Below are 13,298 nucleotides of genomic sequence, written 5' to 3'. Positions count from 1 at the left end.
AGTGCACATAGGACATTCTCCAGGATAGATGGCATGCTAAGCCATGAAACTAGTCAACAAATTTGAGAGCACAGAAATTATATCAAGCATTTTTTCAACCACTTTATGATATGAAACTGTAAGTCAATTATAGAAAGAAAAAAGAAAAAGTGGAGACTAAACAACACGCACTAAAAAAAACAACAAAAAAACACAATGGTTCAATGAAGAAATCAAAGAGGAAATTCGAAAATACAAATGTGACAAATGAGAATGGAAACCAACTTTCCAAAATCTAGGGATGCAGCAAGAGCAGTTCTAAGAGAGGTTTACAGAAATACAGACCTAGCTTAAGAAATAAGAAAAAGTTCAAATAAACACCTAGAGCTACCATCTAAAGGAATTTTCAAAAGAACAAAGCCCAAAGTTAGCAGAAGAAAGGAGGTAAGATCAGAGAGAAACTAAATATAATAGAGACAAAAAAAAAAAAAACCCAACAGAAATGGTCAATGAAACTAAGAGCTATTTTCTGGAAAATATAAACAAAATTGATAAACCTTTAGCCAGGCTCATCGAGAGAGAGGACTGAAATAAAACAGGAAATGGAAGAGGAGAAACCACTGCCAGCACCACAAACATACAAAGAAAAATAAAAATCAGAGAATGCTATGAACAGTTATACTAACAATTGAAACAACTTAGAAGAATGGACAAGTTTCTAGAATCATACAACCTGCCAAGACAGAATCAGGAAGAAACTGACCATTTGAACTGACCAATCACTAGTAGTGAAACTGAATTTGTAGTAAAAGCTCCCGGCGAAAAAAAAAAAGTCTAGGACCAGATGGCTTCACAGCAGAATTGCATCTAAGTAGAGCTAATACTTTCTTTCTGAAACATCCCAAAAAATTGAAGAGGATGAACACTCCCAAATTCATTGTACAAGGCCACCATTACCCTGATACCAAAACCAAACAAAGACACCACAAAAAGAAAATAACAGGCCAATGTCTATGATAATACAGATGCAAAAAGCTTCAAATTAGCAAACTAAATCTAACAATATACAAAAAGGAACATACATCCTGAGCAAGCAGGATTTACTTCAGGGATGTAGGCATGATTTAATATTCACAAAATCAATGTTGATACCACATTAACCACATTCACCACATTAACAAAGGATAAAAATCACATGATCATCTCAATAGGTGCAGAAAAAGCATTTGACAAAATTCAACATTCATTCGTGATAAAAAAACTCTCTAACATGGTGTAGAGGGAACATTATCTCAACATAATTTGGGTCATTTGTAACAAACCCACAGCCATCATCCTGCTCAATGGTGAAAATCTGAAAGCCTTTCCTCTAAAATCAAGATCAAGACAAAAATGCCCACTCTTTCCACTTCTATTTAACTTAGTATTGGAAGTCCTATCCATAGCAATCAGACAAGATAAAATGCATCCACCTTGGAAGGGAAAAAAGTAAAACTGTCACTATTTGCAAATGACATATTATACAAACCCTAAAGTCTCTACCAAAAAACAATTAGAATAAATGAAATCTGTAAAGTTGCAGGATACAAGATTAATATACCTAAATTTATTGCTTTTCTATTCACTAATAATGAACTATTAGAAAGAGAAAGCAAAAAAAGATCACTTTTAAAATTGAATCAAAAAGAATAAAATACCTAGGAATAAATTTAACCAAGGATGTGAGAGACTCAACACTCTTAAAACTATAAAACACTGATAAAGGAAATTGAAGATGATAAAAAGGGAAAGACAACCCATGCTCTTGGACTAGAAGAATCAATTTTATTAAAATGGCCATACTACCCAAAGCAATCTACAGATTTAATGCAATCCCTATCAAAATAACCAGTACATTTTTCATAGAACTAGAACCAATAATCCTAAAATTTCTATGGACCAACAGAAGACCCCAAATATTCAAAGTAATCTTGAGAAAAAAGAACAAAGGTGAAAACACACTCCCTGAGTTCAGACTGTACTACAAAGCTACAGTAATCAGAAGAGCACGGTACTGGCACAAAAACAGACACATGGGTCAAAGGAACAGAATAGAGAACTCAGAAATAAACCTAAGCCCTTTTGGTTAATTAATCTATGACAAAAAAGGCAAGAATATACAATGGGAAAAAGATAGTCTCTTCAGTAACTGGTGCTGAGAAAATTGGACAGCTACATGTTAAAAAATTAGCTTAGAGTATTTCTTCATACCATCTACAAAAATAAACTAAAAATGCATTGAACACCTAAATGTAAGACCTGAAACCCTAAAACTCTTGGAAGACAATATTAAGCAGAGCACTCTTTGACTTAAGTTGTGGCAATATTTTCTGTGGTCTCCTAAGGCAAATAAAATAAAAGCAAAAATGAACAAATGGAACCTTATTAAATTTAAAAGCTTTTTACACAACAAAGGAAACTTTCAACAAAATGAACAACCTGCTGAATGGGAGAAGATATTTGCAAATGATATGACCAGTAAGAAGTCAATATTCAAAATAAACAAACAGGTCATACAATTGCATATCAAAAAAACCAAACAGCTTGATTTTAAAAAAAGAAAAAAAAAGGGAAGACCTGAATAGAATTGTTTCCAAAGACATACAGATGGCCAACAGGCACATGAAAAGATGTTCAGCATCCCTCACCACGGAAGTGCAAATCAGTACCACAATGAGATATCACCTCACACCTGTCAGAATGGCTATCATCAAAAAGTCTACAAATAAATATTGGCGAGGATGTGGAGAAAAGGGAATCCTGGTATACTGCTGGTGGGAACGCAGACTGCTGCAGCCTTTATGGAAAACAGTGCAGAGGTTCCTCAAAAAACTAAAAATGGAACTACCAAATGATCCAGCAATTTCACTCCTGGGTACGTATCAAAAAAAACAAACAAAAAAAAAACACAAACCCCAGAAAATACTAATTCAAAAGGATACATGTATCCCAATGTTCACAGCAGCATTTTTTACAACTGCCAAGATACAGAAGCAGTCTAAGTGTCCAATGATGATGAATGGATAAAGATGTGGTATATTACTTGGACATAAAAATGAATGAAATTCTACCATCTGCAACAACATGGATGGACCTTGAGGGTATTATGCTTAGTGACGTAAGTCAGAGAAAGACAAATATGGTATGTTATACTTATATGTGAAATCTAAAAAATATAACAAATGAATATATACATGAAAATAGAAATAGACTCAGATACTGGGGACAAACTAGTATTTCCCAGTGGGGAGAGGGAATGGGGAAGGACAAGACGGGGAATTAAGAGGTACAAATTACAAACTACTGTGTATAAAATGAGCTACAAGAATATATTGTACAGCACAAGGAACATAGCCAAAGTATTTAAAGTATTTTATAATTACTTTAAATTGAGTATTATCTATAAAAATTTTGAATTACTACATTGCATATCTGAAAATATTATTTATCAATTATACCTCATTTAAATATTAATTTGATATTGTAAACCCTTGAAAGGGTCTCAGGGGCTCCTGAGGAGTCCTTGGACGAGGCACTGAGAACAACAACAGAGGACAAGAGAGACTGGGGTCTCAATACAGCTGCAAGGAATAGAACCTTCTAACCCCAACCCTCGATCCTCGACCACCTATCAACATACACCTTCGTGTGAATGATAAATAAATCTTGTATCTTTAGTAAGCCACTGTACTTTGATCTTCATTTATGCAGTCGAACCAACATCCTAAGACAATCATTTGACTGGCAGGGCTGTTTTTCTTATAACAGTTAAGAATGAAGTGATACTTCTTATATGAAGTGTGAGCTAAAAGTGGGAAATAAACTGTAGATTTAGAAAGCCTCCACTATCAGAATAAATGGGAGGAAGTGCATCTCCTTATGGAAGTTAGGAACATTTCCAAGCTTTCAGACCTGAAGGGTGCCTGTTTCATTTCATCTTGTCCACTTTGCTCACTTGTGACACTGGCTGGTCTCAGTAGGTCAGTGAGTCAGTGGAGAGCTAGTGCAAGTTGTTTGGCAGGGAAGTGATCAGAGCAATGCTTCAGAAAGATCAATCTGACAGCCCTGGGAAAGTGGATCGGAAGGAGAGAGGCTGGCAATGGGGGAGCTGGGCAGATTTAAGGCTACTATACAATTCCAGGAGAATGAGTCTGGATTAGGTCAGTGGAGGAGAGCAGGAAGGACAGGGTAGATTGAGAGTATTAATGCCTGGATCACGGTTCCTACACTGTTACATTACCAAGAACCATGGCACTGAGCACAGCCCAACTCTGCACACAGACTATTCCTCAGAATGGCTTGTTTTCAGGACCCTGCCTGCTAGTCTGAATTATGTAGCAACATGAAGGATCCCTTCACATCTTTTCCAAGACTGCCTAAAGCTGATCCCGTGTTTTCCCCCCCAGAGCCCAATTATCTCACACTCCACTTCCCTGCACTCAGGGACCTGAAACAGACAGCACACTTGGCCACATTTCACCTCTCACTAGGTGGCAGATGCAAAAGAGTTGCCCCTTTCAGGATGTTTGCATTATAATCCCACCCAGTTCGTGCCTCCCTGTCCTGAGAAGGGAACAAGGGGGTCATTGTCCCGGGTCATATTCCTTACCTGTGTCCAGGGTATTCCTGATGGCTCTTTGAATTTATCATAGGTCCTCCTTTCTGAAATCTAGAATGAAACAGTAGAGTGTGCACTCAGCAATAAGGAGAGAAATAGCTAACAGGTACAGATCACTTACAATGTGCAGGTACACCTTTAAGGGCTTTAGACACATGAAGCTGTTTAGTTCTCATAGCAACCATGTAAGACAGATGCTAGTATCATCCCCATGTTACAGCTGAGGGAACTTAAGCACAGGATGTTGAATAACTTGCTAAGGTTTTACATCTAGCAACTAAGGAGCTTGGATTTAAACCAGGTCATGTGTCTCCAAAAGCCTGCAGCCTTAACCATGGCACTCTGCCATCTCAAATACGGTGCCCAGGGTTCAAGCCTGGGTTCTGGAGAACAGCCATTTCTAAGAATGTAAGCAAGAGAGAAGGCAGGGAGGGCTTGATATTATGCACCTGTTCACAGCACCTAATACCCAAGCAGAGACAACTGGAGAAAAATCCATTTGATACTCTTCCTGTGCCTTTACACCACATGCCCAAATTCATCGGGTCTCCTGTGCCAGAGATACGATGGAATCGGTTACCAGTCTAAAGTGATGAGTCTGGAGTGCTGGACTGCTGGTTTTAAATCCCATCAGAAGCTTTCATTCATAACCCGCTGAATGGAAGGGAGAAGTGTCCCCAGTTCCAGGCTGCTACTGCGCTCCTAATCACACACTCAAAGAAGAATCTCTCACCAGGACCAACACCTTGGTGCATGCACAGCCTTACCTGTGTGCTCTGAGGAAGCTGGCAGTCCTCAACTCAGTCTTCATCCGGGAGCTGCCTTTAGGCAGGCTCCTTGAATCTCCAGGTTCTATCAATAGAGGAGATAATTTGGCACAGTTGGTCAAAGGTCAGCCATGTGTTTTTTTCTTGTGTTTTTTCTTCCAGGATGATTAAGTTTTTATTTGTTGAATCCACGTTTATGCCCTCTGCACCCAGGCTAACTTTTTTGGGGGGTGGGGGGAGGGTAGATAATTAGGCTTAATTTTTTGGAGGAGGTACTGGGGATTGAACCCAGGACCTCATGCATGCTAAGCATACCACTTGAACTATACCCTCCCCACCAAGGCCAACTTTTTACATTTTTAAAATACCAACTCAAATCTTACCAACACTGTTACCTTTTCCTCCTGCAACAGGCAAAATCTCCTTTCTGGGGTTTTCACAGCACCTTGACCATACTTCAGCACTTATTAAACTGCACTGTAACTGTTTAAATACTTGTTTAAAAAGTAAGCCTCTCTAAGACAAGTTTTACCTAGCCAGGTTTGTTTTGTCTGACGAACAGTAAGCGAACACGCCGACACCGAGGTTTGCGAACAAAGAGAGGGTTTACTCACAAGGCAGCGGAGCCAGGAGACGGGAGACCAGATCGCAAGCCGGCCGCCTTGTATGCAAGGGGCTCAGGGTACTTACGGGATAGAGCGAAGCGGCAGGGCGGTCTGAGGCGAGGGGAGCGTGGGGGAAGGTGATTGGAAAAGGTGCCCTAACATTCTGCGCAGGCGTAACTAGGCTACAGGCTCCTGCACGTTCTGAGGGTGGAGTTTTGGGCCCTCTGATGTCAAAGGTCACTGAGCTCAAACACTCGCGCATGCCCAGTTGGAGGGTGGGTGGTCCTATCCAGTCTTAACGAGCTCAGCTCCATTAGACACAGCTGATTCCAAGCTCCTGGAAAGTAACCCGGGCAAACATCTTACTGTTCCAGCTACGTGCGCTTGGAGGCCATGCAAGCCTTTTGTAGATGACCTTGATTAGTGAAGGCAGGTGAAATGGATTTGACTACCACCTACAATTTCACAAGGACTGTGCCCCACCTGCCTTTCGGCCCCTGTACCTCCTGCTGTGGCTTTACACACAGTTGAGAAAAGAAAAACAAAAGAATGGAAAGTGAGAATGAGTGGCAGATAATGGTGTTAACAGCTTTATATGATTCAAGATGTCCTGAGAAGAACCGTCCTGGCCCTCAAAATCTCTTTTCTGGGTCTGCTTCTATCTGTGACATTCTGCCATAATCAAGGAGGTGTGCAAACACAAACAGCATTGGGAAAATAATCTTCCCTAGCCTGTAGCTATTAGTGTAGGAGGGAATGACTTCTAAGAGGTGAGTTTCTGAGCAGAAAGAGATTGGGAAAAACTGGGATGTGATGATGCCCACAATGAGTTGTCTCAGGCACAAAGGAAAGAGCCACAGACATTGAGTGTCTCAGTATGTAGATAAGAGAAGGGTAAGGGAAGGGGATGAGGGAACTTAAGGCAAATTTCCTTACATCATAAGTGTGTCTAGAACTAGCCTGGAAGAAGAAAAAAATGTGATTATTCTGCATATCCCATTGATGCATTTTTGGAATCCTGGTGCTTATTTTGGTATTAATTTTATGTGTGGATATCAGGGTTATACTAACTAGTCTAATCCTCTTGGAAATGTGGGATCCAGTGAACCAAACTGGTGAAGCATTTAATTCAGTGCTTTCAAGGCCAAAGCAAATGCTGCAAATTTGCCCTCTTTTTTCTGAATAAATTAACTCATCAATTCACTAGATGAACCCACATTTCCATTTCACAGCCAAATTCCAACTAGCATGATTCTCCAGCACCCCCGTGGGAGTTCAGTCTGGAATCGGTTGTGCTATACGACTTGGTGGCTTAATAAGTACTTCCAGACCTCCATGACTGCAGAGATCTGGGAGAAAACACCACACGAGCTGCTGTGTATGATGGATGGGAGACCCATTTCTGCAGGGACTCCAGTCTTACCACTCCCTAACAATCACCTCCCTTCCACTGTCGTTTGCTTCTCCCCTCCCCTGTTGCCTAGCTTCAGGGTCATTTACTTTTCCAAAGCCACCTGCTCCTCCTCGCCTTTGAGTTTCTAAGTGCCAACTCTCTAAGATTTGACCTCAAGACCAGCCAACTCAGAGCTGGGATGGCTTTTCCCATCTGCAGCAAAAGCCATTTCAAAAAGCAGAGAGAGAGCTGGGCACCTCGTATTTTCCTTGCTGGATGTGTTTGTGGCTGCAAAAACCAATTGCTGAAGCTCAGCCATAGGAAATGAAATGTATTTAGTCACAGGTAAAGTTCATGAACGTGGGATTAGCTGCAGAATGTGCGTTGTGGCATCTTTTACCAATGAATGCACATCCTAGATCCTGCTCCTTTTACAAATAAGCTATGTCTAGAGTGGTACTGACGACAAAAACAGAAGCAAGTCTGATGGTCTGGCAGCCTCAAAGCTGCTGGGAATAACGAGCTACGGCACACAGCACTTTATCTTCATCAGATTTTTCCCTCTTCTTGTTTCTAGCATCTGAAATGCCCATATTCCGTTGGGATCAAACAGGCATCTAGCTCTGCAGGACAAACTCTTCCCTCCACACTTTCTGGGTTAATATTTGAAGCTATCGCATCAAGAGAAACTGTCGTTTAGAGAGCACACAGAAAGCAGATCAGGGCACATACGGACACCACTTGGATCTCCCAGCAGCAGTCCCAAGAATGGCTCTTTATGCTCCCTTCCAATTGCCCCAAAACAATTTGGGAAACCAAAGACCAAACCATCAGATTTAGTTGGCCTGTTTACACTAGATACAAACTTTGGTGAATTTTTTTTTTACTAAGAGAGCAACTTACTTTCATCATTTGGGCTTCCATAGGGGAGTTAAACCTGGAAGACCAGCCAATATCAAATGTTAATTCTATATGAAAAGGAAAAGCTTTCAAAAACCACAGATCAAAAAGGACCTTGAAGAGGTCTTGAGAAGTCAGAATTTCCAGGCTGTGGAGTTGCTGTTCAAAACACAGAGAAAGTAGCTGCATGGCTCACTTAGGTCTTTGGGCCATGGCCTCTGCTGTAGTTGGTTCTCCTTGGTTTGCCTCCCAAGAGGAGGCATGTTGACTTACCAGGCTGAGTGCTGGTTTCCACTGCAGGCTCTCTTATCCATATTGCTGGGTGGTACTAGGTTAATCCTCCAGTATTTTGTAATTGCTTTGAACTCTCATTTGTTCTTTACTTTCTACTTGGAGCCACTACGGGGTAAAAAAAAAAAAAGAAAGAAAGAAAGAAAGAAAAAGTCTGAAGGAAGCTTAAACTTGAAGAAAATAGAATTTGTTACAAAGTTTTGCAAAGGCTTGCAGCGACCTTCAGCAACTCAATCAGCTCTTAATTTTGGCCCATGTCTGTCTCATTGCTTCCTTTACTAGGAGGAAAAAAGTTCTCAGTTGTGTGTTTTCTTGTTCTGCCTCTGGTCTCATTACAATTCCATCCCCATACAAATACCCTTCTCCTTTTTTATAATCTCAGGTGGTGTCTTTCTCAGGCTAATTAATCAACCTGAATTCTTAAACCCACACTCTCCTCCTCCGTGACTTTGCTCCGTTCTATTTCCTCCTCCCCTGCTACCTTCAGCTTCTGCTCCTGCCTTGGAGTCCCTTCCCAATTGATATGCACACACCTGTGCCCAGGAAGATTTCCCAAACTGTCCTGCTACTTTACTTGCACTTTTCCCTACCAAGACTCTTGCCCAAATGCCACCCAGCATCCATTTCCAGTTACAGTAATGCTAATAACCAGAAATGTTACTGAACCTTGTAACTTTTGCCTGATGCATGGCAAGGAAAAATGTTGAGACACTGAGTTTTGCAGCAACGAGAGAGTATATTCACCAGGCAGCCAAGCGAGGAGATGAAAGAATGAGTTTCAAATCCACCTTTCTGAAAGCAAGGGGCTAAGGATATTTATGGGATAAAGACTGAAGAAGCAGGGCAGTCTGAGGCTTGGGGAACGTGGGGAAATGTGATTGGAAAAAGGTGAGGTAATCATCGTTCTGCCCAGGCTTAACTAGGCTACAGGCCCCTGCAGGTTCTAAAAATGGAGGTGCTTTGCATGATCTGAGGTAGAGTTTTCCATCCTCTGATGTCCGAAGATCACCAAGTGGACACTCACCTATGCCTATCTGGAAGGTCGGGCGATCCTACCCAGTCTTAACCAGCTCAGCTTGATCTAGCACAGCTGACCCCAAGTTCCTTGGCAAATAACTTGGGCAAATATCTTGTTTAGGCTACCTGACGCCTGGAAGACATGCAAGCCTTTTGTAGATGACCCTGATTAGTGAAGGCACGGGAAATGGATTTGACTAATGATGGTTTCAGTAATAAATAACAGCTAAGTGCCTGTACTGTCTTAAGTGATGTATATACATCGCCCCTTAGCCTCACAAAATCCGTATGAATTAGCTACTATTACTGCCATTACTGTCTCCATTCTAAAGGTGGGGATGTGAAGGCACAAAGGAGTTCAGGCGCTTGCACAAGACCACACAGCGCGCTTGTAACAGAGATGGGACTGAAATCTAAGCAGCCTGCCTGCTCTCGGGGCCCACAGTTCATACCAGTCTTGTACTCTTTTTCTCTCTTGTTCTGCAGTCAGCCCTCCCAGCACTCTGAATCCATATTCAGGAAGTGCACGGACCTCATAAGAGATGAACCTGCTGACATGATCAATTTCTCGTTCTCATCAACCTTTCTTCAGTATCTGATATGGTTGATCTTCTGTTTCCATCTTTTTGACCCTCTCCTCTCCTGTGGCTCTCACAGCACCACACTATTATAGTTTTTATCCATTCTCGCTGACCTTTCTCTGTCCTCTTTACTAGCTCCATTTTCTGCTGTTAATAAATATGAGCATGCCAAGTTTTAGTCATTGAAACTGTGCCACTCTCCATATAAATTCTCTCACCTCAGGCCTTCAATTGTGTCATCTGCCAATGAATCTTAGTTGTATAGCTCCAGCCCCATCCTCCCTCCTGGCACCAGGCTTGGATTTCCAACTGTGGGGTGGACTTCACCTCTAGACTATATCACCTTCACTTCAACTGCAGTATGCGTTAATATAAATGAATCTCCAAGTTGCTAGGCAATGTTCGTCTCTGCCTTCTATCTCTAGTTTTGTTCAATGGTGCTATTACTCATCCAGTCACCCAGGCTTAAAATATGGATGTCATCTCTGAAGACTACCTGATCATCACCACTTAGCGTTATCTACTCAAAATTAAGTTTTTGTCCGTTCTTACTTTCATGATGCTCACAACTTTCTCCCCTATCCCATTCTCTTTCCAATGCCAGCACCCTAGACCGTGTTAGCTAATGCTTGACCTACAGTTTAAGCCAGTCTCTGACCTTCTTGCCTCCTTTGCTGACCCCAATCTATATGGCTGGCTGCCAAAACATCATCAATCTAAAACACTACTTCCATCACGTTATTACCCTACACATAAATCTAGAGGCTTCCTATGAGCAAAACCCAAACTAATTAGCCTTGCATTTAATGCCCTTGCTAATCTGACCACAACTTGTCTCTTGGCTCTCTGTCCGCTCCTCCAAGTGGGCTCTGCTATATCCAAACATCTTCAGCTCACTCTTGCGTCCACACCATCCTCTCGCTTCCTGGGACAATGCCCTTGCTCTTTCCCACAGACTACTTACCTTTCAGGATCCAGCTGTAGTTCCTGTTTCTTCAATCAATATGTTATAACCACATTCCCCTAGACATGATCTCCTTCCTCTGAATTCTACAGTCATGATCATCCAAGCTATCAATTTAGCACTACGCATTTCCTGCCTATATGTTCATGTGATATGTATTTCCTCCCCAACTATTCTTTTTTTAAAACACATTGTGCAGTTGTTAGAGTCTGGGTACTATATTAGGTGTTGTAAAGACACCATATTTTAATAATAATATTGAGAAGTAGGTATTTTAACTGTAATTTACAGATGAGGCAACTGAATCTCTGAGAAGTACTTTACTAAGGAAGCTGCTAACATGAATCTAAGCAGGGATTTTAACCAGGGAATGTGACTCCGGGGCCAGTTCTCTTTCTTTTGTAAGAAGAGATCTACTATTATAGCAAATTACATAAACAGCTTTCCTAATACTGAAAATTCTTACATTACTGGAAAAATCTTACTTGGCTAATACGTAATTTTCTTTTAATGTGGTACTTAGGTCTGCTAACATTTTATTTAGAAGCATTTTGCACTGATAGTTATAAGAGAGACTGGCCTATAAAGATTTTCTTTTTGGAAATTTTTGTTGAATGTTGGTATTAATTCTTGCTTCATAAAAGAAAACACTGAAGGTTTTCTTCTTTTCCTGTACTATAGAATTATTTGTTCTTTCAAGATTTTATAAGAAATCCACCACAAAAACCATTTGATCTTTGTGTCTTTTTGGAAGTGAGGTAAGGATAGCTCTTTGAAAACGTTCTCTATTTCTTTTACTTAATTGATATATTTATATATTTTACCCGCACTTGAATCTGTTTTGATATAAAAAATTATATTTACTTAGAAAATTATTTATTTTATCTGGATTTTTAAATTTCGTTGACTGAAATGAAGTAGAATTACGTTTTACGATTCCTTTAGTTATTTCTGTAAATATAATTCCCTCCCCCTTATTCTTTCTTACCTTGTGCATTTGTGCTTCCTATTTGATTACATTTGTCATGGGCTCATCTATTTTATATTTCCCAAAACTGGATTTTGTATTTACTTATTAGTTCTATTATTTGCCTGCTTTTTAATTTACCATTTTCTGCGTTTATCTGTTGTTTTGTTCTGCTCTCCTTTGATTTGTTTGTTTTGTTGCTCCTTTTCTAAATTCTTCGATACTCAGTGGATTTGTTATCATTCTGTTATTACTAGCTATTGAAGACTTTGCATTTGCTTTTGAGTGCTGCTCTACCAATCACACAGATTCTGACATACGGTATTTTAATTATATTTTTCTCAGATATTCTAAAATTTTCTCTGGAGTTTCTCTTTTCCCAATAGTTGGTTAAGAGAGAGTTTTTGAATTTCCACCGTCTTTTGGTTTTGTTATTATCTCCAAGTTTTAACACATTATGGTCAGGGATTATACTATTTATAAAAACTTTGGAGCACAAAGAGAATTTTCTGGGACCATTCTATAGATTCTTGAAATGTAGAAATGTTCTTTTCCTGAATACAGCATTCGATATCCATTTTTATTGTTTTTATCCACTTGCTCAGTCATTGCCCAAGAGAAAGAAAGTCTTCTCTTATTAATATAGTTCTGCCTTGGACTCCTTTAATTCCTGAAGTTTTTGATTTATGAATATTGCTGCCAAGTTACTTGCTTAATAGATGTTCATACTTATTACAGTCTTATTATGCACCTTTAATATTATAAATACCTGTCTGGCTTGTGTCCTGTTTATTGCTTTTGGCCCTGAATGATATCTTTTCTGATACTGAGATTGTGACCCCTGCTTTCTTTTTGTTTGCTCTCCTCTGGTGTCCTAAACTCTTCTTTCATTTTCAATCTGTCTAAAGTACTTTTTTTTTTAATCTTAAATCTTCAGCATAGAGCTTGGTTTAGCAATTCCAATTCAAATGATTCATCCAATAAAAAATCAGAGGTATTTACAAAGATTCATGTGCAAGAGTAATCATTAAAGGAGGAAGCTGATTAAATAAATTATTATATATTCAAAATGTGTAATAAGATACAAATGTTAAAATCAGATTGAATAAAAAATGACTTAAAATATTTAAAACATAAATATATTTTATATGCTTTATGAAATATTTTCTGATAATGG

General features: G+C 39.7%; 1 long non-coding RNA gene across 5 annotated transcripts in view; it reads right to left on the bottom strand.

The window, feature by feature from the left end:
* The window catches only part of LOC116153033 (uncharacterized), a 37,862-nt gene extending 29,184 nt beyond the window's left edge, over positions 1-8,678 (bottom strand). Inside the window, exons 1-3 of one of the 5 annotated variants that reach the window (XR_004136708.2) lie at positions 8,575-8,678; positions 5,404-5,488; positions 4,628-4,687 (exon numbers count right to left, since the gene is read on the bottom strand). This is a non-coding gene — a long non-coding RNA (uncharacterized LOC116153033). The other 4 variants (XR_004136707.2, XR_004136709.2, XR_010380598.1 and 1 more) reach the window with 4 other exon arrangements.
* Positions 8,679-13,298: the final 4,620 nt, after the last annotated feature.

The sequence above is a fragment of the Camelus dromedarius genome, chromosome 4 (assembly GCF_036321535.1).
Source record: "Camelus dromedarius isolate mCamDro1 chromosome 4, mCamDro1.pat, whole genome shotgun sequence".
NCBI lineage: Eukaryota > Metazoa > Chordata > Mammalia > Artiodactyla > Camelidae > Camelus > Camelus dromedarius.
Note: the sequence above shows the minus strand (reverse complement) of the source record. Positions and strands in the feature narration are given on the sequence as shown.